This window comes from Lagenorhynchus albirostris, chromosome 5 (assembly GCF_949774975.1).
Source record: "Lagenorhynchus albirostris chromosome 5, mLagAlb1.1, whole genome shotgun sequence".
Classification (NCBI taxonomy): Eukaryota; Metazoa; Chordata; class Mammalia; order Artiodactyla; family Delphinidae; genus Lagenorhynchus; species Lagenorhynchus albirostris.
The window spans coordinates 88,534,693-88,561,971 of record NC_083099.1 but is presented as its reverse complement, the minus strand read 5'-3'; the positions used below and the strand labels follow the sequence as shown (position 1 = coordinate 88,561,971).

General features: G+C 37.1%; 1 long non-coding RNA gene across 1 annotated transcript; it reads right to left on the bottom strand.

Moving 5' to 3' along the window:
* Positions 1 to 19,335: 19,335 nt before the first annotated feature.
* LOC132520608 (uncharacterized) lies at positions 19,336 to 25,044 on the bottom strand. The gene is made up of 3 exons (XR_009540580.1): positions 24,106 to 25,044; positions 23,395 to 23,608; positions 19,336 to 19,495 (listed from the first exon to the last, which is right to left on the bottom strand). It is a non-coding gene; the product is annotated as an uncharacterized LOC132520608 (long non-coding RNA).
* Between the last annotated feature and the right edge of the window lie 2,235 nt (positions 25,045 to 27,279).

The window sequence follows — 27,279 nt, the reverse complement described above, 5'->3', positions numbered from 1 at the left end:
TTTTCTAAATACTATATGGTATTTTTTTTTTAAGTTTACTCCCTCCCTCAAACAAACCAAGTTTTAAAAAGTTAGCTGGTCATTTACTTTAAAAACCGTGTATGAAAGAAATTCTATGCCATGGAAAGTAGAGTCACTTAGTTGGAAGAAGTAGGAAGAACATGTAGATTGAATAAGTAGTTTGACTACTGTGTATACTGTATATGCACACACACACAAGCATGTTCATAACAAAATAAATAGTATTCATAATATCATTTCTCATTTCTATGACTGATTGCATAGTCATAGGTTATATTTATAACTACATTCTTCCACTATCCATTCCATATTCCCTTTGCCCTCAGCAAGCGTCAGAGTTGGTTATGGTTTTTTGCCTGTTGGGGTGACCAAAACCTTCCTTCCTGAAGGGTCTGGGTCACTAGCAGTCCTGCCTGAATTGGGTTGCTGTTGTTTCCAACTAATTTAATCACAGGTCGTGGTAGTAATAAAAGACCCCTGAAGGGTTCTGTTGTATATCAGACATACTCCTCCTTACCACAATTTTATAGTAGCAGCCCAGTTTTCCCTTGGTACTCAGGATCAATTATCCCAGCAAGTATAGTAATTCCCTTCTTTGCCTATTGATTCAGAGGCATGAAGAGCTCAAAGTGACCAGGTGGCAGTCTTAATTTCCAGTACAATGGAATCATTGTGTCTCCTGGTAGGAGCATTCCTCTCTTTGAAATTAAGACTGTTAGACCAGCAGAGAATAAGGCCATGGGAAAAAGAAACAAAAATTTTGCTTGGGGATCAGTTAGGGGAATAGTGAGTGGAGCTCCTTCCATTACACATCTTGATTCCTAATCCTGTGAATCCTGTCTATATGGGGGAAAGAGTATCATACATTAGCCATCGATTTAGAGTAAACTTGCAAGGTATACCTAATAGCACTGAAACTGAGTCTTCAAAAGGTCATACCATCACTTTACCATCTTCATACCATCATTAAGCCAGCTGCTTCAGGATGCTGGGGAACATGGTAAGATCAGGGAATTCCGTGAACATGGGCCCATTGCCACACTTTATTTGCTATGAAGTGAGTTCCTTGATCAGAAGCAGTGCTGTGTGGGTTACCATGATGGTGGATAAGGCATTCTGTAAGTGCACAGATGGTAATTTGGCAGAAGCATTGCATTCAAGGAAAGGACATTTGTATGCAGAGTACATGTCTCTTCCAGTAAGAACAAGGTGTTGTCCCTTCCATGATGGAAGAGGCTCAGTGTAATTCACATGCCCCCAACTGGCTGGCTGCTCACTCCAGGACATGGTGCCATCAGGGACTCAGTTTTAATCTCCGCTGTTGGCAGCCATAGCCAGGTCAGTCTCGGTGAATGGAAGCCCACGTTGCTGAGCCAATGCATAGCCTCCATCCCTGCCACCATGGCCACTTTATTCATGAGCCCACTGGGTGACGACAGGAGGATCTAGGGAGCGAGCCTCACTCGATGAGTCACGCTATCCACTTGATGATTAAAGTCCATCTCTGCTAAGGTCACTCTTTAGTGAACATTCACATGGGACAAAATATCTTCACTTTTTTTGCTCATTCAGGGAGGTCTACTCGCATAATTCGCCATAGACCTCCTTGTCACCAATTTCCCAATTATACTCCTTCTGAGTCCCTGACTATCCAGCCGAACCATTGACAACAGCTTACTAAGCAGTATAGACGTGTACTTCTGGCCGTTTTTTCCTTCCAAACAAAATGAACGACAAGGCACACTGCTCAAAGCTCTGCCCACTGGGAGAATTTCACCTAACCACTGTCCTTCAGGGATGTCCCAGAAAGGAACTGTAGTGCCACAGCCGTTCACTTCCAGGTGGTGCCTGCGTGTTGTATACAACCACCTGTGAACCAGGCCCAAGTGTTCTCTTCCTCCATTGACTTGCAGTAGGTAACTCCCCATGGGGCCATAGAACTGGGCTGGGACAGAAAGAGTAATGTAGCAGGAGTAGGTGCCATGGCACTTGGGCCGCTTTCTCACGTTACTTCTTGTGCCTTCAGTGCCTGCTCCAGCCTAATCTTGTATATACTTCTTCCATTTGATAATCCAGTGATGTGATGAACACCCAACTTTATGTTTAGTGGATCAGACAATACCCAGCTTATGAAGGGAAGTTCAAGTCACATGTTAATTTGGTGGTCCATGGCTAAGTGATCAGTCTCTGATAAGGCCCAGGAGCAAACCAAAAGCTGTTTCTCAAAAGGAGAGTAGTGATCCACCAAGGATAGCAAGGCTTTCCTCCAAAGTCTAAGGGTCTGAGCTGCGCCGCATCTACAGAGACCTGCCAAAGGCTCCAAACAGCATCTCAGTATGCCAGTGACACTGGCATACATACCTTTGGCCAAGTGATAGAGTGGCTTGCATGACAACCAGGACCTGTTACTGATCCTTCTCTTCTTCAGAGCCCACTCAACACTGGCAGCTTTTAGGGTCACTGGGTAAGTAGGCCAGAGTAGCACACCCAAATGAGGGATACGTTGCCTCCAAAATCCAAAGATGTCCACTTGGCATTGTGCCTTGATTATTAGTTTTACACGGGGCTAAATGTAACAGCTTATCCTTCATGTTAAAAGAAATATTTCCACAGACCCCACCCAACTGTATCCCCTAGACATTTCACTGAGGTGGAACACCCTAGAATTCCGTTGGATTAATCTCCAACCCTCTGACACACAGATGACTTGCCAATATGCTAGAGTAGTTGCTACTTCTGCTCACTAGGTCCAGTTAGCATAACAATGTAGTGGATGCTTATGTTGTCTTCTGAAAGGGAAAGACAATCAAAGTCTCTGGAAATTAAACTATGACATAGGATGGAGGGTTGATTCACTCTTAAGATAGGACAGTAAAGGTATATTGCTGGCCTTGCCAGCTGATAGCAAACTGCTCTGGTTGTCAGAAGGTATTGGAAAAAAGCACTTTCCAGATCAGTAGCTGCATGTCAGGTACTAGGGGATGTTTTAATTTGCTCCAGCAAAGAAGTCATGTCAGCAGCTACAATTAGCTACAATTAAGAGTCATCATCCAGTTAAGTTTACAATAATCCACTGCCATTCTCCAAGATCCATTTGTTTTTCTATACAGATCAAATAGATATGGTGGGAATCGCCACCCCTGGATATTTCAGGTCCTTGATGGTGGCACTAATCTTTTTGATGCCCTCGGGAATGCAGTATTGCTTTTGGTTTAATGTTTTTTCCAAGTCCAGGCAGTTCTATTGACTTCCACCTGACCTTTTCTATCATAAAGGCCCTTATTTCAAAGGTCAGGGAGCCAACGTGGAGGACTCTGTCAGATGCTAAGTGTGTCTATTCCAATGATCTATTCTGGAACTTGGGAAATAAACATATAGTAGGTTCAGAGACCTATTGGACCCACTGTGAAACTGATCTGAGCTGGAATACTATTGATCACCCAATCTGTATTTGTTTTGTAATTTAGCCACTCATTTGATGAGGCTCTGCACTTGGTTTTCAGCAATTTCAGTGCTGTGGCTATAGGTTTCTTGCAGGACACACATAGCAACTTTCAGATCATTTATGTGGACCCTGAAATGGGAATCTGAAACTCTGAGCTCATCCTTTTCTTTTTCCAGTGCAGTTAGGAGCAACTAACCAATTTCATGATACTTCTCAATTTGACTAAAATACTCTAAACTATCTAATAGATCACCACCCACAACTTTACCTTTTATAGGTGATATTTTCATCTCTATTGACACATCATGGCATGGACTGCCAGTTCCCACTTTACCACTGGGAAAGTGCCTTTAAATATAAATCTAATTGAATTAGGGAACCACTTCCAGAAAAGTCATCCTTAAAATTCTGTTCCTCATAAACCACTCTCAATACCAAAATCATTATTAATCAGGGTTCTACAGAGAAGAAACATCCAGTAGGAGATATATCTATATCTATAAAGTTATTGCTGTATCAACTATATAAAGAAATATCATAATTCCTCCCTTTTTATTACATATAAGAGGGAAAAGCAAAGTAGTATACAGACAAGAGCTCCAACAAGAGTTTGAAAGTTTCCCACAGGTAAACACGTAAATTCTTCTTTCAGAGAAAATCTGGCTAGTTATTGGTAATTGAGTGAGACTCTACAATATCATGAATTATCAATTAACAACAGCAAACACAAATAATGTAATGAAAATTTTTGTTTGTTTTGTCAATGTCTGTTTTTCTTTTACGTACCAGGCAGGGTTAGATGAGTGGCTATAAATAGTCAAGATAATTAACATATCTCCATAGAAAAACTGGTAGAAGAAAGTGAAATATTTTTCTGCAAATAAAAAAAATCTATAGGAAATTAAGCAGCAATGATAACACTTGCTTTTACTGATAATTAACATTTTAAAGTTTTTATTATATTCTTGGAACCATGCTAAGGACCAAATATTAAGATAATCATACTTAATCCCAAAAGCAACTTCAATGCTAGGTTTTTGAAGGGCACTCAGACCTTGCTCAACTCAAAGGCTGAATTTATTCCTTCATAAAAGTACTACATTTTATTAGTTTAATGAGAGCATGCATTTAAACTCTGTCTTGCTAGCTACATTTTTAAAATACCATAACTTATGTTGTAAAGCACACAGCATACAGTTATTTGGATAGAGTTGTATTTTTAAGTATTTCAACTGTTAAAGCTTTAACAGACTTTTAACCAACTTATCTAATTCTACTCAACCCATCTAACCTGTACTCTTTTCTTTATAACATTTATATCCAGGCCTGGCTTCATGGGCTTGCAATCTGTGCAGTCACATACGGCCCTAAGATTAAAATGGTGTCTCACTTGGTTTATGCTCAGCTGTCGCTATCTTGAAATTCTTATTAATATTTGAACAAGAGCCCTGCATTTTCATTTTTCACTGGGTACCACAAATTATATATCTGGTCCTACTTGTCTCCATATGAAATTACCTTATTTACTCTACTACATGTTTATATTTTTTCTTCCCTTCTAGAATGTAATCTTTATAAGAAAAGAGACTTTGTCTATCTTGTATATCAATAAGTGATCAAAAAGTGTTTCTTGAATTTTGTACCTGGCTCACTTATTCTTATCTGAAGAAAACCATATCTTTGAAAATAAACCACCCAACCCCAGGAATCAATTTTCATCTAACATTCCTCATATTTAAGGGAGTACCAAGGATGACATAAACATTCTCTCTAAGGCTGACCTTGCATTTCAAAACTTATTAAGTAATGGTAAATGTCACAGTGTGTCTTGAGAGAAGAATGCCAAATTTTCTCATTTAACATCAGTATTTAAATTTCCTGGTAATGAAATTCCATGTGGAATTTCATGAGCAAATGGTTGCTATCCTGAAGACCTTTTCCCATCCTCTTTTAGATCCATCTTGTCACTTTGATCCCTACTTTAACAGATAAAAACAGGAAGGAGAAAACAAAAAATGGAGAAATTAAATAACATAAAATAAAATCATATCTGTTATTACCCTTAAAATTAAATTCTGGCTCTGATGCTCTACCACAACCACTAGCACTGTTTTACATTATATATTAAATGTGTTTAGACCCTTCATCAGAAAATAAATAATTCTCTGTAATATAAATTCTTCCTGAAAGCTGTTCTTTATGATGTGTCTAGATGTGGCTCTGCGAGTTTATCCTACTGTGAGCTTATAAACTTCTTAGATGTGTAGATTGTTTTTATTATTTTTTAAAATATTTTTTCTACTCTTTTGTCTCATCTTCTTCTGAGATCCCATGAGCATGATGGTATGTTTCATGATGTCACACAGGGCTCTGAGGCTCTCATTTTTCCTTCACTCTCTTTTCTTTCCATTCCTCTATATGGATAGTCTCAGTTGACTATTTTCAAGTTTGCTGATTGCTTTGCTTGCTGAAATCTGCTGTTGAGTTCCTCTACTGAATTCTGTATTTTAGTCACTATATTTTCAACTTCAGAATTTCTAGTTGGTTCTTTTCCATAATTTGTACATTTTTATTGATAATCTATACTTAAGGATAAATTATTCTCCTACTTCCATTTAGTTCTTTAGACATGGATTCCATTAATTCTTTGAACATATTTTAAGTAGATGATTTAAAGTCTAGATCTAATAAGTCCAACTTCCAGGCTTCACCAGGTACAGTTTCTAGTGTTTGCTTTATTCCTTGTGAATGGACCTTACTTTCTTGTTTCTTTGTATGTCTCATAATTTTTTTTGTTCAAAACTGGACATTTGAAATCATATAATGTGATAACTATGGAAATAAAATTCTCCCCCTCCCCATAGTTTATTATCCTTTATTTAGTGACTTTTCTCAACAATTCTGTAGTCTGTATTCTTTTTCATGTATAGCCACTGAAAACATTATTTCTCTGTCTCCATTCAGTCTTTAAAATTGCAGTCCTTTTCAAACTCATGCTAACCAGTTTCATGATATTCCACAAGATGTCATACATGGACTCCTACAGTCAGACAGTCATTCGTGAGTCATTCTGTCCTGGGAAGCTGCTATCTCCATTGTTTCTCAGTTAAGACAGAGGCTGAGTCTTATTTCTGATGAATCCATCATATCCTCAAAGAGCAGGCACAAGGGAAATGTGCCCTTGACTCCCCAATCAAAATTGGAACTACATTCTGTAATATAATTTATCAGTCTTCAACATGGGCAATGCATAATTTCTGTGAGGGAAATAGTCTAGGATATACTCCCTGTACTCATACATGCACACCCCCCCGCCCAGAGGTGCCAGAAATGCTACATTTATTACAACTGATAAAATTACTCCAGTATGTCACTATCAGCTCAAGACCATTGTTTACATTAGGGTTCACTCTTGGTGTTGTACATTCTATGGGTATAACATGTGTATAATGATGAGTATTCACAATTATAGTACCATACAAAATAGTTTCACTGCCTTAAAACTCCTCTATTCTGGGAGGACCTTCAAGATGGCAGAGGAGTAAGAGATGGAGACCACCTTCCTCCCCATAAATACATCAGAAATACATCTACATGTGGAGCAGCTCCTACAGAACACCCAGTGAACACTGGCAGAAGACCTCAGACTTCCCAAAAGGCAAGAAAATCCCCACGTACCTGGCTGTGTGGCTGACAGGGTCTTGGTGCTCCAGCCAGGTGTCAGGCCTGAACCTCTGAGGTAGGAGAGCTGACTCCAGGACATTGGACCACCAGAGACCTCCTGGCCCCATGTAATATCAATACATGAGAGCTCTCCCAGAGATCTCCATCACAGCACTAAGACCCAGCTGCACCCAAGAGCCAGCAAACTCCAGTGCTGGGCGCCCCATGCCAAACAACTAGCAAAACAGGAACACAACCCCACCCATTAGCAGAGAGGCTTCCTAAAATCATACTAAGTTCAGAGACACCCTAAAACACACCACTGGATGTGGCCCAGCCCACCAGAAACACAAGATCCAGTCCCAACCACCAGAACACAGGCACCACTCCCATCCACCAGGAAGCCTACACAACCCACTGAACCAACCTCAGCCACTGGGGGCAGACACCAAAAACAACTGGAACTATGAACCTGCAGCCTGAGAAAAGTAGACCCCAATCACAGTAAGTTAAACAAAATGGTAAGACACAGAAATATGCAGCAGATGAAGGAGCAAGGTAAAAACCCACCAGACCAAACAAATGAAGAGGAAATAGGCAGTCTACCTGAAAAAGAATTCAGAATTGGACTTCTGTGGTGGCGCAGTGGTTAAGAATTCTCCTGCCAATGCAGGGGACACGGGTTCAAGCCCTGGTGCAGGAAGATCCCACATGCTCCAGAGCAACTAAGCCCGTGTGCCACAACTACTGAAGCCCGTGTGCCTAGAGCCTGTGCTCTTCAACAAGAGAAGCCACCACAATGAGAAGCCCTTGCACCACAACAAAGAGTAGCCCCCGCTCTCAGCAACTAGAGAAAATATACATGCAGCAGCAAAGACCGAATGCAGCCAAAAATTAAATAAATTAATAAATAAATTTTTAAAAATTTCAGAATAATGATAGTAAAGATGATACAAAATATTGGAAATAGAATGGAGAAAATATAAGAAAAGTTTCACAAGGACCTAGAAGAACTAAAGAGCAAACAAATGATGAACAACAAAATAAATGAAATTAAAAATTCACTAGAAGGAATCAATACCAGAATAACTGAGGCAGAAGAACGGATAAGTGACCTGGAAGATAAAATAGTGAAAATAACTGCTGCAGAGCAGAATAAAGAAAAAAGAATGAAAAGAATTGAGGACAGTCTCAGAGAACTCTGGGACAACATTAAATGCACCAACATTTGAAATATAGGGGTCCCAGAATAAGAGGAGAAAAATAAAGGGTCTGAGAATATATTTGATGAGATTACAGCTGAGAACTTCCCTAACATGGGAAAAGAAATAGTCAATCAAATCCAGGAAGCGCAGAGAATCCCATACAGGATAAATGCAAGGAGAAACATCCGAAGACACATACTAATCAAACTTTCAAAAATTAAATACAAAGAAAAAAATTAAAAGCAGCAAGGGAAAAGCAACAAATAACATACAAGGGAATCCCCATAAGGTTAACAGAGTTTCTTTCAGCAGAAACTCTGCAAACCAGAAGGGAATGGCAAGACATATTTAAAATGATGAAAGGGAAAACCCTACAACCAAATTACTGTACCCAACAAGGATCACATTCATACTTGATGGAGAAATTAAAACCTATACAGACAAGCAAAAGTTAAGAGAATTCAGCACCACCAAACCAGTGGTGCTGGATTGGAAGAACAACATCGTGAAAATGTTCTTGGATTGGAAGAACAACATCGTGAAAATGACTGTACTACCCAAAGCAATCTACAGATTCAATGCAATCCCTATCAAACAACCAATGGCATTTTTCACAGAACTAGAGCCAAAAATTTCACAATTTGTATGGAAACACAAAAGACCCTGAATAGCCAAAGCAATCTTGAGAAAGAAAAACGGAGCTGGAGGAATCAGGCTCCCTGACTTCAGACTATACTACAAAGCTACAGTAATTAAGACAGTATGGTGCTGGCACAAACAGAGAAATATAGATCAATGGAAAAGGAATGAAAGCCCAGAGAAAAACCCATGCACATATGGTCACCTTATCTTTGATAAAGGAGGCAAGAATGCACAATGGAGAAAAAACGGCCTCTTCAATAAGTGATGCTGGGAAAACTGGACAGCTACATGTAAAAGTATGAAATTAGAATGCACCCTAACACCATACACAAAAATAAACTCCAAATGGATTAAAGACCTAAATATAAGGCCAGATACTATAAACTCTTAGAGGAAAACATAGGCAAACACTCTATGACATAAATCACAGCAAGATCCTTTTTGACCCACCTCCTAGAGAAATGGAAATAAAAACAAACAGATGGGAGCTGATGAAGCTTAAAAGCTTTTGTACAGCAAAGGAAAACATAAACAAGATGAAAAGACAACCCTCAGAATGGGAGAAAATATTTGCAAGTGAAGCAAGTGACAAAGGATTAATCTCAAATATACAAGCAGCTCATGCAGCTCAATATCAAAAAAGCAAACAACCGAATCCAAAAATGGGCAGAAGACCTAAATAGACATTTCTCCCAAGAAGATATACAGATTGCCAACAAACATATGAAAGGATGCTCAACATCACTAATCATTAGAGAAATGCAAATCAAAACCACAATGAGGTATCACCTCACACCAGTCAGAATGGCCATCATCAAAAAATCTACAAACATTAAATGCTGGAGTGAGTGAGGAGAAAAGGGAACCCTCTTGCACTGTTGGTGGGAATGTAAATTGATACAGCCACTGTAGAGAACAGTATGGAGGTTCCTTAAAATCTAAAAGTAGAACTACCATATGACCCAGCAATCCCACTACTGGGCATATACCCTGACAAAACCAGAGTTCAAAAAGAGAAATGTACTGCAATGTTCATTGCAGCACTATTCACAATAGCCAGGACATGGAAGCAACCTAAGTGTCCATCGACAGATGAATGGATAAAGCAGATGTGGCACATATATACAGTGGAATATTATTCAGCCATAAAAAGAAATGAAATTGAGTTATTTGTAGTGAGGTGGTTGGACCTAGAGGTTGTCATACTGAGTGAAGTAAGTCAGAAAGAGAAAAACAAATACCGTATGCTAACATACATATGGAATCTAAAAAACAAAATGGTTCTGAATAACCTAGGGATGGGACAGGAGTAAGGGCGCAGACATAGAGATTGAACTTGAGGACATGGGGAGGGGGAAGGGTAAGCTGGAATGAAGTGAGAGAGTAGCATTTACTTATATACACTACCAAATGTAAAATAGTTAGCTAGTGGGAAGCAGCTGCAATAGCACAGGGAGAACAGCTCAGTGCTTTGTGACCACCTAGAGGGGTGGGATAGGGAGGATGGGAGGGAGGTGCAAGAGGGAGGCCATATGGGGGTAAATGTATACATATAGCTGATTCACTTTGTTGTACAGAAGAAACTAACACAACATTGTAAAGCAATTATACTCCAATAAAGATGTTAAAAAAATGTTTTTTAAATCCTCTGTTCTCTACGAATTCATCCCTCTCTCCTGTATAATCACTGGATATTACTAACCTTTTGTCTCCATAGTTTTGCCTTATCCAGAATGTTAAATAGTTGGAGTCATACAGTAACCTTTCCGTTTGGCATCTTTCACTCAGTAATATGCATTCAAGATTCCTTCCATGTCTTTTCATGATTTGATAGCTCATTTCTTTTTAGTGCTGAATAATATCCTATTCCCTAAATGTACCACAGCTTATTTATCTGCTCATTCACTAAAGGACATCTTGCTTGCTTCCAAGTTTTGGCAGTTACGAATAAAGCTGCTATAAATAGCCATATTAGGTTTTTTTTTTTCAATTTATATGGGTAAACACCAAAGAATATGATTTCTGGGTCATATGGTAAGATCATGTTTAGTTTTGTAAGAAACCGTCAAACTGCCTTCCAAAGAGATGGTAACATTGAATTCCTACCAGCAGGGAATGAGAGTTCCTGTTGCTCTACACACTCACCAGCATTTAGTGTTGTCAGTGTTCTAAATTTGGCCATTTTAATAAATGCATAGTGGTATCTCATTATTTTAATTTTCAATTCCCTGATGATATCTTTTTTGCCATCTGTATATCTTCTTTGATGATGGGCCCTTTGCCCATTTTTTAATTAGGTTTTTTATTTTTTTGTTGTTGAGCTTTAAAAGTTTTTTTTATATATTGGATAAGTTCTTTTTCAGGTGTTTCTTTTGCAAATATTTTCTCCCAGTTCTTGGCTTGTCATTTAATTCTCGTGACATTGTCTTTCCTAGAGCAGAGGTCTTTAATTGTAATGAAGTCTAGCTTATCAAATATTTCTGTCATGTATTGTGCCTTTGGTATTTTATCTAAAAATTCACAGCCATACCCATAGTCATCTAGGTTACCTAATATGTTACCTTGCAGAAATTTTATAGTTTTGTGCTTTACATTTAGGTCTATGAACCATTTTGAGTTATTTTTGTGAAAAGTATAATACTATTGCTAGATTTTTTTTTTCTTTTTTTTGCCTTGTGGATGTTCAGTTTTCCAGCACTGTTTACTGGAGAGGCTATCTTTGCTCCATCATATTGATTTTGCTCCTTCATTAAAAATCAGTTGACTTTAGTTATGTGGTTAAATGTCTGGGCTCTTTATTCTGTTTCATTGATCTATTTGTCTATTCTTTCTTTCATGGTTTCATGTCTTATATTCAAGTCTTTAATCCATTTTGAATTTATTTTTGTAGATGGTGTAAGATAGACTGCATGTAGCAGTCCAGTTTCCCCAGCACCATTTATTAAAGAGACTGCCTTTTCTCCATTGCATATTCTTGCCTCCTTTGTTGTATATTAATTGATTGGTTTATTTCTGGGCTCTCTATTTTGTTCCATTGATCTATGTGTCTGTGTTTGTGCCAATACTACATTGTCTTGAATACTATAGCCTTGTAGTGTAGTTTGAAATCAGAGAGCATGATACCACTAGCTTTATTCTTCTTTCTCAACATTGTTTTGGCAATTCAGGGTCTTTTGTAGTTCCATTAAATTTTAGGATTCCTTTTCTAGTTCTGTGAAAAATGCCATTGGTATTTGAATAGGGATTGCATTGAATCTGTAGATTGCTTTTTGTAGTACTTGAGAATATTTTAACAATATTAATTCTTCCAATCCATGAGCATGGTGTATCTTACCATTTATTTGTGTCATATCAATTTCTTTCATCAATGTTTTATAGATTTCAGGGTATAGATCTTTCATCTCCTTGGTTAAATTTACTCCTAGGTATTGTATTCTTTTAGATGAAATTGTAAATGTGATTATTTTCTTAATTTCTCTGATAGTTTCTTATTAGTGTATAAAAAAGCAACAGATTTCTGTATATTAATTTTGTATCCTGCAATTTTCCTGGATTCATTTATTAATTATAATTTTTTGGTGGTCTTCAGGGTTTTCCATATGTGGTATCATGTCATCTGCAAATAGTGATAGTTTTACTTCTTTCTTTCCAGTTTGAATGACTTTTATTTCTTTTTCTTCTCTGATTGCTGTGGCTAGGACTTCCAGTACCATGTTGAATAAAAGTGATAAGAGTGGGCATTCTGTCTTGTTCTTGATCTTAGAAAATAGTTCATCTTTTCACTGTTATGTTAGCTGTGGTTTTGTCATATATGGTCTTTATGATATTGAGGTATGTTTTCTCTATACCCACATTGTTGAGATTTTTATCATAAATGGATGTTGAATTCTGTGAAACGCTTTTTCTATATCTATTTAGATAATCTTATAAATGTATTCTTTGTGATGTATCACTTTGACTGATTTGTTGAATGTTTAATCATTCTTGCATCCCTGGAATAAATCTCACTTGATAATGGTGCATGATTATTTTTATGTCTTGTTGAATTCAGTTTGCTAATATTCTGTTGAGGGTTTTTGCACCTAAGTTCATTAGGGAGATTTCCTGTAACTTCTTTTTTTGTTATGTCTTTTTCTGGTTTTAGTGTCAGGGTAGTTCTGGCCTCATAAATGATCATCTTTATGGGGGTTACTTTGTATGTAACTAGTTGTTTTCCTCTTGCTGCTTTTAAAATTCTCTCATTATATTTAGATTTTGACATTTTAATTATAAAGTGTCTTGGTGTGGATCTTTTGGGGTTCATCTTGTTTGGGACGTTCTGTGCTTTCTGCACCTGGTTCTCTGTTTCCTTCTCCAGGCTAGGAATGTTTTCAACCATTATGTCTTCAAAATGTTTTCTGTTCCTTTTCTCTTTCTTCTCCTTCTGTGACCCTATAATGTGAATGTTAGTACACTTAATGTTGTCCCAAATGCCCCTTAAAACTATTCTCATTTTTTAAAATTCTTCCTTTTTGCTGTTCTAATTGGGTGATTTCTACTACTCTGTCTTCCAGATTGCTGATCAGTTATTCTCTACTAATCTGCTGTTTGTACCCTTTAAATACCTTAGTGTATTTCTCATTTCAGTTATTGTATTCTTCAGCTCTGATTGATTCTTTCTTATATTTTCTAATTCTTTGTTGACATTCTCACTGTGTTCTTCCATTCTTCTTCAAAATTCGGTGAGCATATTTATGACCATCACTTGGGATTTTTTATCAGGTAGATTATTGGTATCCATATCATTAAGTTCTTTTTCTGAGGTTTCATCTTATTCTTTCATTTGGAACATATTTCTCTTTTCCTCATTTTGCTTGTCTCTCTGTATTTCTATGTACCAGGCAAAACTGCTACCTCTCTCAGTCTTAAATGAGTGGCTTTGTGTAGGTGATGGTTATTCTTGTCCAACCCCACATTAGCTTCAGCAATGCTGTGGGATAGAGCTGTGATTGGTTACCCCCTCATCCAGGCTCACCCACCTGTGCTAGCAGGTTAGGTGGGGAGCACAGCAGTGTCATCTGCCAGTGCCTCCATCTCCGGAGAGAAGTTCCACCATTTCCTCCCCTTTTCAGCTGATGCTTGCAGGTTCACAAATGGGTCTCTTTCACATATAATCTTGGCACTTTACAAACTATTATTTTGCTGGGTCTTGGGGCAAATGCGACCATATGTGAGCACTTTAAGAGAGGAGTCTCAGTTTCCTACAGGCCTTTGTGACCCTTAGACATCAGCCTTGTTCGTTTTCTAAGCCATAATTTGAGAGCTCATTTCTCTGGTGTAGATCCCAGGGCAGGAGTGCCTGCTGTGGGGTGCCACCCCTTGCTCCTCTGGGAGGAAAACCTGTCTGGTAAGACCCATCACAATTGTGTGCTGCCTCACCAGGGGTAGGGTTTTGGTGAAAGTATTTCTTTGCCTCTCTTACCTGTTTCAGTGTCATCCTTTTTATCCTTTGTTGTGGAGCAGATGTTCAGCTAGTTCTCAGGTTCTTTTTTGAAGGAACTGATCCATATGTAGCTGTATCTTTGTGTGTCTGTGGGAATAGATTAGTCCAGGCTCTTCCCAAGTTGCCATCTTGAACTGCCCCAATGACCCATGTGTTATTTAGAAATTGTTTGACTTTTATCCTTCTAAATTTGTTAAGAGGTTTTTTAAGGCCCAGAATGTTATCATTGTCTGTCTTGGTAAATGTTCCATGTGAGCTTGAGAAGAATGTGTATTCTGCTGTTGTTGGATAAATAGTTTATAGATGTTAATTATATCTAGTTGATTGATGGTACCACTGAGTTCAAATCTGTCCATACTGATTTTTTCCCTGCAGGATCTGTCCGTTTCTGATAGACTCAATGGATATCTTGTAAACAGCATATAGTTAGTTAGATCTTGTTTTTTTGATCCACTCTAAAAATCATTCTTTTAATTGGTGTATTTAGACAATTGACATGTAAGGTATTCACTGATATATTTAGATGAATATCTACCATATTTTTTACTGTTTTATATTTGTTCCTCTTGTTCTGTATCCCTATTTTTGTCTTCCATACTTTTACTGTCCTTTGTGGTTTTAATTGTGCTTTTTATATGACTTCATTTTCTTTCCTTTTTTAGCATATCAATTATACTTTTAAACCTTTTTTATTGGTTGTTCTAGAGTTTCCAATATACATTTACAACTAATCCAAGTTCACTTTCAGATAACACTATACCGCTCATGGGTACCTATTCCTTACAACAATAAAATATTCCCAATTCCTCTACCATCCTTTGCATCATATTGTAATTCAACTTGCTTTTACATAAATAAATATATGTATATAATATAGTATAAAAGTATACACACATACACACAGAGGGAAGAAGGGAATAGAATATATCATTGCTGCTATTATTTGAGGCAAATTGTTATCAATTAAAATGAGAAAAATAAAAGTTTAATTTACCTTCATGTATTTATCCTCTAATGCTCTTACTTTATATAGATTCAAGTTTCTAACCCAATAAATATTTCCTTCCTCTGAAGAACATCTTTGAACATTTCTTGCAAGGCAGGTTTACTGGCAACAAATTCTTTCAGTTTTTGTTCAAGAAACTCTTTACTTCTCCATCACTTTGGAAGGATAATTTCACAGGGTACAGAATTGTAGGTTGGTGGGTTTTTTTCTCTGAACACTTTAAAGATTTTACTCCACTCTGCTCTTGCTTGCATGGTTTTGAGGAGAAGTCGAATGTAATCCTTTGTTCCTCTATAGGTGTGGTGTTTTTTCCTTTTGCTTCTCTCAAAATTTTATCTTTATCTTTTATTTTTTGAGATTTCAGTATGAGATGTCTAGATATAGTTTTTATTGAAATTTATCCTGCTTCATGTTCCCTCAGCTTCCTGATATGCACTCTAGTGTCTGACGTTAACTTGGGGAAATTCAAAATCATTATTGCTTCAAATATTACTTCTGGTTTTTTATCCCTCTCTTCTCCTCTGGTATTTTCTATATGCGTATTTTATACTTCGTAGTTGTTCCACAGTTGTTTTTTTTTAACATATTTATTGGAGTATAATTGCTTTACAGTGGTGTGTTAGTTTCTGCTTTATAACAAAGTGAATCAGTTATACATATACATATATCCCCATATCTCTTCCCTCTTGCATCTCCCTCCCTCCCACCCTCCCTATCACACCCCTCTAGGTGGCCACAAAGCACCGAGCTGATCTCCCTGTGCTGTGCGGCTGCTTCCCACTAGCTATTTTACATTTGGTAGTGTATATATGTCCACGCCACTCTCTCACTTTGTCACAGCTTACCCTTCCCCCTCCCCATATCCTCAAGTCCATTCTCTAGTAGGTCTGTGTCTTTATTCCCGTCTTACCCCTAGGTTCTTCATGACCTTTTTTCTTTTTTTTCTTAGATTCCATATATATGTGTTAGCATACAGTATATGTTTTTCTCTTTCTGACTTACTTCACTCTGTATGACAGACTCTAGGTCCATCCACCTCACTACAAATAACTCAATTTCGTTTCTTTTTATGGCTGAGTAATATTCCATTGTATATATGTGCCACATCTTCTTTATCCATTCATCTGTTGATGGACACTTAGGTTGCTTCCATGTCCTGGCTATTGTGAATAGAGCTGCAATGAACATTTTGGTACATGACTCTTTTTGAATTATGGTTTTCTCAGGGTATATGCCCAGTAGTGGGATTGCTGGGTCATATGTTAATTCTATTTTTAGTTTTTTAAGGAACCTCCATACTGTTCTCCATAGTGGCTGTATCAATTTACATTCCCACCAACAGTGCAAGAGTGTTCCCTTTTCTCCACACCCTCTCCAGCATTTATTGTTTCTAGATTTTTTGATGATGGCCATTCTGACCGGTGTGAGATGATATCTTATTGTAGTTTTGCAATCTTGAGAACGAAAAATGGAGCTGGAGGAATCAGGCTCCCTGACTTCAGACTATGCTACAAAGGTACAGTAATCAAGACAGTATGGTACTGGCACAAAAGCAGAAATATAGATCAATGGAACAGGCTAGAAAGCCCAGAGATAAACCCACGCACATATGGTCACCTTATCTTTGATAAAGGAGGCAAGAATGTACAGTGGAGAAAAGACAGCCTCTTCAGTAAGTGGTGCTGGGAAAACTGGACAGGTACATGTAAAAGTATGAAATTAGAACAATCCCTAACACCATACACAAAAATAAGCTCAAAATGGATTAAAGACCTAAATGTAAGGCCAGACACTATCAAACTCTTAGAGGAAAACATAGGCAGAACACTGTATGACATAAATCACAGCAAGATCCTTTTTGATTCACCTCCTACAGAAATGGAAATAAAAACAAAAATAAACAAATGGAACCTAATGAAACTTAAAAGCTTTTTTGCACAGCAAAGGAAACCATAAACAAGACCAAAAAACAACCCTCAGAATGGGAGAAAATATTTGCAAATGAAGCAACTGACAAAGGATTAATCTCCAAAATTTACAAGCAGCTCATGCAGCTCAATATCAAAAAAACAAACAACCCAATCCAAAAATGGGCAGAAGACCTAAATAGACATTTCTCCAAAGAAGATATACAGATTGCCAACAAACACATGAAAGAATGCTCAACATCATTAATCATTAGAGAAATGCAAATCAAAACTACAGTGTTCCACAGTTCTTGTGTATTCTTTTTTTCTCTTTGCTTTTCAATTTTGGAAGTTTCTATTGTCATATTCAAGCTCAGAGATTCCTTCCTCAGCTGTTTCCAGTCTACTAATGAGCACATCAAAGGCATTCTTTATTTCTATTACAGTGTTTTTGAACTCTAGCATTTTGTTTTTATTCTTTCTTAGAATTTCTCTCTGCTTACATTATCCATCTAGTTCTTTCATGTTTTCTACTTTATATATTAAAGTCCTTTGCACATTAATAATACAGTAGTTTTAAAAATCCCTGTTCTGATAATTCCAGTATTCCTGCCTTATATGACTCTGGTTACGGTGCTTATTTATGTCTTCAGATTGTATTTTTTGCCTTTTAGTATGCCTTGCAATTTTTTGTTGAAATGTAGACATGATACACTATATAAAAGAAATTGTGGTAAATGGACTTTTAGTAATGGAGTGGTAAGGTGTGGGGGAAGAGAAAGTGTTCTATGGTCCTATTGGATCTCAGTCTTTTGGTGAACCTCTGCCCCTGGATTGTGAACTTTACTGGTGCTTCTCAGTTCCCACCCCTTAGGTTGACATGAGGACTAGAGGGAGTTAAGAGTTGTTTATTTCCCTTCCCCCTGTTAGAAGCCACCTGGAGCTAGGTATTTCCCTTCCCCCAGGTAGGTTAGGCTCTAATAAAACCCATACTCATTAGCCTCTGGGAAAATAGTTTCTCCTAAGGCCAGGTCTTTTAAGACAAACAATACGCTCTGGCATATGTCAAAATGGTTTAGTTTTTTCTCCCGCTGATAGAAGCACCAAAAAATTTACTTGGTTGTTCACTGTGAGGACTTAGTAGAACTCCTAGAAGTAAAATTCACAAAAGTACTCTCCCCTCATATTTCGATCTTCTTAGAGATTTTCATTCTCAGAGTTGTCCATACGGAGTCTCTAGCAATTCATTATTTACAGTTCAAGTTTTCCTATCCTAGTACTGGTTCCTGTGGGTGTTTCTGCTCCTGGGTTTCTGCTCTGGTAAGCTGCAATTCTCTGTGTCTGTCTGTCCCTCCAATATGGGAGGCAGCAGTTTGCCCTATGGCCTCATTTCTCTGATGAATCTAAGGATAGTTGTTGATTTTTCAGTTTATTCAGATTTTTCTTGTTGTTAGGATGGAGTGGCACCTTCTAATCTCTGTCATGCTGGACTAAAAAGTAGAAGTCCCCCTGGTTAGTTTTAATAGAACAAATTATTAGTTTCTAAATTTTCTATTCTGTATTTACTTCGCATCTGTAGACAATGAAGTATTTCCTTTTCTACCCCATGTTCCCCTTCATACTCACTCTCTTTCCACTGTATAGAAGAAAAGTATGCTTCTCCATCATTCTATATTTTACAGTGACTACTTGAGGGTATAGAAGTCTCTGTATACCACATTAATAAATAGTTCAAATTATTAGTGGCAGTCCAATATCTTTTGATTAAAGCACCATAGTGCTTCATGTCTTTTGCAATCTTATACATAGTTATGTTTGGGTGGTAATGGGATATTAGAAACTGTATTATGGCTCATGTTGGGGTATTATAAATTAAGACATACTGTAGAGTGGGCAGCATGACTAATTTTTATTTCACAACCTTGGATTATTGGTAAAGAACTAAGGGAGCAAGAATATGCAAAGCAAAGAGAATATACATAGAAAATATCAGACGTAGTGCAATAGCAATTTGCTCCCCACTCTGCATTTGCACCACTCTGGGATATGAGGAAAAGCTTGGTGAATACTCCCATACATGCTTGTCTCCGCTGTGTCTGCAGCTCCAAAGTATACTTAAAGTGCCTGTTAAGATAGAACCATGATATTAAAAAAATTACTGTCAAAGATATATTTAAATTTACGATTGTAATTTTTCACAACTTTTGCATATATCATATTAAATAACATATATCCAAGTGAAAAACTATAATGCACCTAGTCATTTAACAACTTTTGATAACATTTTTAGTTTACTTTCCAGAAATCTAATGACTATGTAATAAATTATTTTGTAAAACTAGATTATATATAATTCTTTGCTGCCTAAAAATGTGCAGGAAGACTTAATGTATAGTTCTTGATGTTGATAAATCACTAAAAATTATTCTGATGCTAGATCATAATGTGAATTTTAAAATATAAAGCAGTTTTAAGAATTAAGGACACTGTTTTTGTAAAACCACCTTCAAATTCCCATTTATTTTTTTATAGGAATAAGTTTTCATATATGTATATAGAAAAACTAGAATAAATTTGACATCGCCTCAATATAGCAATAATTAGTTATTAATTCATATATAAGTGAACTAATTATTAAGAAATATATTTCTAATAATATTTTACTGTATATATTTGTTACTAGTAAAAATCTGGGTTATATTATGCTATTTTGAATAATTCTGCACTAACAAATAGTAATTGTAACATAGCTCAATCAAAAAGAAAAAATAACAGAAATTTATAATTATCAGAACTTTAAAAATTAGGATTAATTAATATACAAATTTTCCTGCAGAGTAATACTGTTAGGTGATCAAAACCAGTACTTAGGTATAATATTCTGTTTGTACACGGAATAGAAATATCAGTTCAAGAAGAGAAAGAACATTTCTGTCTGATTAAGGAAAAACAGTTTGTGTATTTTTAAACAAATCAAGGGCAATTTGAACTTGCTAAGTGTTTAGAGGACTGAAATAATTTAGAAAAGCAACATAACTGTTTTACTTTAAAAACTAATAAGTACAATGTGTGGAATAGTACAGCATTTGGAATTATATAAACTTAAGATGAAAATCTTTAGAAGTCAGTTTATAAATATACAAGAAGTTTCATAATTTAAAAAAATCCTTTGACAGTACAGGAGCAAAGTTTTTGGAAGTCATCAGCATAAATTGCAAAGGATTATCCTCTAAGAATTCTTTATCTAATGTAAATATACTGAAGCCGTACTAAACTTTTTCTTACCCCTATTATTTGTCAATTTTTTCCAGTTTCATTCAGAGTCAATAGTGGTTACTTAGTAATAATCATCAGCTTTCTTCATTCTTGTCATTGGCTTATTGACTGTGCAAGAATATCTGATCAGCCTAATTTGTAACTTAGACTGACCTCTAGAAAATTTTGAATAGCCAGGTGCCAGATTTCATGATCTTGCCTAAGGAAAGCTGAGGCAACTGCATCTCATTAGTTAGCCCCCCTAGGGGCCTAATTAAAGAACACTTTTTGGTTGTTTTATATATTGGGCACATCTGTTGATGACAATTTTCAGAAGCAAAGTACATTTTTATTGATAAATTTCCATAATTTTGTATTAGTAATAATACTGTTCTTATTAACAACCAGTATTAATTCTGAGCTAAATAATATATTATCTCATTTAACAATCTAGGAACTTACAAATTAGCTAATATATTTTAACATCAGTCCAATTTATAACAGGGGAAAAGTCTCAGAGATATTGAGTAATGTGTGCAATCTTATACCTCTAGGAAATGGTAGAGCTGGGATTTGAATGCTGGAATTTGCCTGATGGCTGTCCTACTATATTGTCTACTGGGGAAGTCATACATAATGTTAGACCTTGGACAACACATCCTAGATCATTTCTGGCGTTGACTTGGAGCAAAAGTTCTGTCTAGACAATTAAAATGTATATTTTCTTGCTGTACTAAAATAGTACCTTGGAAATGGCTAAACAGAAATTGCATCTATCAGCACATTTATGATAGTAAATAAACAAAATCTAAGCAACGTTTTCTAACCCCTCCCATGATAAAAGAAAATTCTGAGTACCGTGCAAAGAAATAACGCTAACGAGACATGCTCTGGATGGAAACTATCTGGTTAGAAAACTTGATTTACGGCACTTCTTATAAAATAAGTACCGAAGCAGATCTTGCTATCTGGCATTGGAAACTAATGCTGAAAAGATCTACCGAATTTCACAGATTTCTGTATTGAAAGCTATAGGTTCAGATTCCTAGATAAAGAGCTCGCTTCGGTAATGTTGTTAGTCTTTTAACAGAAAAACACATCAGGAAGCCACTGTATTGGTTTGATGTAGCATCATCTCCATATATCCTCCTTTAAGAGCTAGGAGGCTAGACCCTGTTGAGAATATGATAGCTCCTAGACCCTGTTGAGAATATGATAGCTCCTAATTAAGTATAGCAAGATTTTGCATGGAACAATAGAATGGGAGTGGTTAAAAGGACTGGAGAGTCTCATTTTCAAATTCCTTTATTTACATATTGAAAACTAAGGCCTAGAGAATTCAAACGTTTTATATATATTCATACATGTTATATAAAAGTCACTCTCACACGTATATCTAAGTTACTTTCTCTGTTAAATATTGTTTCCATTAAACTATTCCTGATTGAGGGGGAACAGAGTGCTTTTATTTTTTCTGGAAATTGTAACTTTCAGTGAGTTCCTAGTGTCAAGTTGACTGCTTGCCTAACACTTCTTGGTTCCTTTTATGTACATGGGAGAGCAGTACGCCAGTACACATCTCTACTTAACCCTCTGGTTTTGAAATTTTGTGATTAGACCAAAGGGTACCCTGTTATCAGCTTGACATACACATCGGTCTTAACAGCCTTTGACTTCCCCTCGGAAGCAGACAGCACTGCAAACCAGGAGAAATTGTAAACAAGTCACTATAGGGGCCTAGCAGGTAATGACTATGAGTGAAGCGGGCTGGGTAGGGAAAGTGAGGAATATGGACAATCAGAGACCACATGCCTCACCTGGCGGGTAGCATCTACTTGGCTCTAGCCAGTTTTTGCAAGATAGAAATAGAGCCCCAGCGTTGCCAGTTATTCCCATGTCTCATAAAAAATCCAAAATCCAAATTTCCCCATGAAGTCTCCCAATATTTAAATACTGGAAACTAAGTTTTAATTTTGCTTAAACTCTGTAGTGTTAGGTGGAATGTAGACCCCAAGTCACCAATATGTGAGTTGAGAGATTTAGCTATGCTAGAATCCCGAGCCAAGGATCCTTTTTCCATCAGTGAACTCTAAGGCTAGCACCCAATGTACATGGCTAACTGGAAACTACCTGGAACCCTGCCATGTTTGGTCAGCTTAAAACTGCCTTCGATTTCTGATTAGTTCTCTACTGTACTCTCTAGGGGCTGGGTCAGTGTCTTGAACGGCAGATGTTCACCTTTTGCAAGAATCTTTTACTGAGAAGAATGATCATATTTACACATAACCTATGGCACTCATTGAAAACATGCTCCAGATTAAACTCATCACCTAGATCAAAGGCAGTCACCTATTTTTCTCCAAATACTCCGGCTCACTGAAGATTCATGCTGCCTTTCCGCACCAGCCAGATCAGACTCCTTTGAAACTGGCATTCACCTGAATCAAGCCCCCATGTGTATAATGTATGTTAGGCAGCATACTTGGAATTACTGATTGCCTGTATTGGGAACAAATTGCCTTTATTGGCCCAAATCTCCAGCAGCCATGGTATTTTGTACCCTCAACATCATGACAGTTCCTGGCTTATAATCTAACTCAACTGACTGTGGAAATTTTAGAAATTGGTTGAACAAATTTAAGTACTATGCCAAGACCTCTCAAGCACCAAGTAAGTGGGAGTTTTCATGTTTCGATCATATTTTATACACTTGGCACTTTATTCATACTTCACTTAATCCTTACAGTAGTCCTGCGAGGTATGCTTACTTGCCCAGTTATACAGAAGAGTGAGAATACATAAAAGCTATCAAACTTCAAAACCAGGAGTCAGGGGGCTTCCCTGGTGGCGCAGTGGTTGAGAGTCCGCCTGCCGATGCAGGGGACGCGGGTTCGTGCCCCGGTCCGGGAGGATCCCACATGCCACGGAGCGGCTGGGCCCGTGAGCCATGGCCTCTTGGCCTGCGCGTCCGAAGAGTCAAATCTTAAAGTCCAGGGTTTTATCATATTAATTTTCACGACTAAGGAAAATATTTTCAACATAGAACTCTTAGAAAATTCAGAAGGAAACAAAATAAGAAAAAGATATCTACAAGTTTACTAGCCAAATATGATTTTATTTAATTATTGCATAGCCCTCAATTTTAAAATATTTTTCATTTTATAATATTGGACTCTTACTGTGTGATTTTTTTATTTAACAATTTCTTGGGAACATTTCATTATTAAATAGTCTTCTAATTATAATTTTTAATGTCTGCATAGAAACACGTTTTACACATTTAGCATAATTTATTTACTCCCCTATTGTTAGTCATTTAAGTAACTAAGGTTTTATTCTCTCTTTTATTCATTACAATGTTGTAATGAATATAATTGATGTTGAAACTTTGAACCAGTCAACCACAATGCAGTGAGTGGGTTGAAGCAAAGGCACTATTTTAAGATTTGTTTTCCAGAAAGTTTGGACCTATTTCTTACCAGCAATTTATGAAAGTCCCTTTTACTCAATTCTTCATATTGTTAATGGTGTATAAAGCTCCCAATTTAATCAACCAAGTCTTGTACATTATTATGTTGATTTGTTGTTAACAAGGTGAAGTATTTTCCCCAACATCATTACAGCATCAAGGGACTGCCGAGCTTTTAAGTGTGTGAGCTGTTAGATTCGATTGTCTGGGTTTAAATCCAGGCTCCACTACTACCGTGAGATTTGGGAAAAGTTACTTAACCTCTCTGTGACTCAGTTTCCTCTTCTGTAAGATAAATAAGAGAATAATAATAGCATCTAACTCATTAGCACATTTTGAGAATTAATGGGTTAACACTGTAAATTGCTTAGCACATGCCCGACACAATTTTAAACACAATAAACATTCATTGGTTGGTATTCACTACACATATTTATCTGTCATTTTGTGTTTCTTCCTCTGCAATATACATTTCATATTGTGGTGTACTTTTCTAGTGAAGGATTTGTTTCTCTCATATCAATATTTAAGAGCTTTAAAAAAATTTATGGATATTTACCACTTATTTGATATAGCTTGCAAATATTTTCCCCCAACTTGTCATTTGGCTTCCAATATAGTTGATGGTGTTTTTTGTTACTGCCATATAGTTCTTCCTTTTATGCTGACCTATAATCAATTGCTTTATTGGTAATGTACACATCTGCTTGTAGGCTTTGACAGGCTTTCCCATGCCAAAAACAGATGGATATTTATCCTTTGTTAGTTGTTTAGAAAATTTGTTCTGTATATTTAAATATTCAGTCCATTTGGAAGTTGTTATTTGTGTATTGAATGATTATTTTTCATTCACTTATTCAGGCATAAGTCCTGGATTCTTGAGCAGTAAACCTGATGGGGCTTACAGTCTAATGGGGAACACAAACAAATGAACAGGTAATTAAATAGAGTGTGATAAGTGCTAAGACAAAGAAATTCATGGTGACATGGAAAGGCACTGGAAGGACATTGAAAGCTAAAGAGTCTTTCCATAGGCATTAATGTCTAAGGTGAAAGCTAAAGGGTAAAGAGAAGACCCTTAGGAGGAAAAAGAGTACATAGACAGGCTCATAGTAAAGAACATGTTGCATTAAAAGTTGTTCAATATGACCAGAGCTTAGAGGAACGGAGATGGGGGTGAGAAATAGAAGTGAGGTTGGCAATACTGGCAGGCACCAGCTAGTAGAGGACCTCATAAACCGAAGGATTTTGAGCCCTATTCCGAAAGAATGATTGACTCTGATGTTTTAAGCAGCATTAACATTATGTGATTTATAGTTTTAAAGATCTCATTTCAGCTTCAGTGCGGAGAAAGGTTTGTAAAGGGCAAAATGGAGGTGCGAGGATCAATTGGGCACGATTGCTATTTTCTGGGCAAAATGGAGGTCAGTGGTAACTTTACCAAGGGGATAAATTTCACAGCGTGTTACTAGGCTAGCATAAGTTTATAGGAGGTTGAGGAAATGGAGATAATGAGTGTGGAAATAACAAATTCAGTGTGTGTGTGTGTGAGAGAGAGAGAGAGAGACACAGACAGAGACAGAGACAGAAAGGGACAGGCAAAAAGAGAGATGCAATATGGTAGAAGATGAGATAACTATGGTTTAATTTTTGTTGGTATTTTACCAAGGAGCCAATATGATAGAGCTTAAATACTGACAGGACAGAGCCAATGAATAAGACATTGGACATACAAGACATGGTTAATAGTGCAAGGATCACAATGAAGCAAAAAAAATGATGGACCAGAGCACTAGTGGAGGGATTGGACTCAGAATGGGGAGGGACATGTTGTCTATTGTAACAAAGAGGAGGGCGGTAGGATGGACTGATGTAAATGAATACATATTTATAAATTTGAAGGCAGGAAATTTATACTTGATGGTATCTAATTCTTCTGTGAAGTAAAACTTGACATTATCTCAGTTTATTTGGGTTACTAGCTGCTAAGGAGGATGGAAAGAGAAAGAAAGCTAAATGTGAAAAGAGTTGTGAAAAAGAGTTAAGGGTTTGTTTCATTTTGAAGACAATAAATTTATAGTGTAATATAGGAATTATGTTTGCTTTTCCCCAAAACAACCAGTTGCCTACTAGCCTTTAATTGCGTAATTCATCCTTCATTCTAATTTGAAATGCATGCTTTAGAGCATCCAAAAGTGTTTAAGCCATTCTTCTTACTAAACAGCATGGGGAGTGTTAAGAAGCAGGCGTTTGGTCTTATACAGGTGCTCAGTCAGCATTTGTTGAATGATTGAATAAATAAGAACATAAGTGAATGAGTGATGGATCAATTTGCAAACCAGGAAGAAGTATCATGTCATATTTTTTCAGAAATGTGTCAAAGTATTATAAGAAAATATGGGATACATGTGAAATTATATTTTCCTAAGCTATCAGTCATACTTGACTACTGTTGTAGACCAGCTGCCCACAGACCTTCCCTGGGTCTGGGCTTGGTGGATAACTACCTGTCATTCACCTGAGTGGTGAGGTATAATGCACATGTGTGATGTTTCCTCATTTTTATATAACCTGTGGATTATGCAGCAACTTGACTCTGGTGGCACAGTGAAATATTGTGCCTGAAACCTCAGTGTTGGATTCAAATGCTATAGCTTGGTAAACGTGGTTTCTGCAACTACACAAATATGATTTTAGGGAATATGGTGAGGTATGTAAAGTCTTAGGAAGTTCTCTATTGGGCTGGTCCAAGGATCAGCAGGACCTTACTTTGGACACATAGAAAACCACCGCCACCAACCCAAGCTCTTCTCCTTGAAACACTGGGGTTTTTCAACCAGCCAAGCTCATCAATCACCCGCAGCCCAATATCTATTAGGCCCTATATCTCCATGGAAGGACTGTGACATGTTTTAAAGTCACTGTTGTAGTCTGTTCAGACTGCCATATTAAAATACCACAAACAAAAATTTATTTCTCACAGATATGGAGGCTGGAAGTCCAAGGTTAGGGTGCCAGCATGGTCTAGTGAGGGCGTTTTTGGGGGTTGCAGACTTCAGACTTCTTGCTGTGGCCTCACATGGTAGAAGGGGTAGGGGAGCTGTCACAGGCCCCTTTTGCAGAGCACTAATCTTATATCACCTCCAAAGGCTCCACCTCCTAATACCATCACACTGGGCATTAG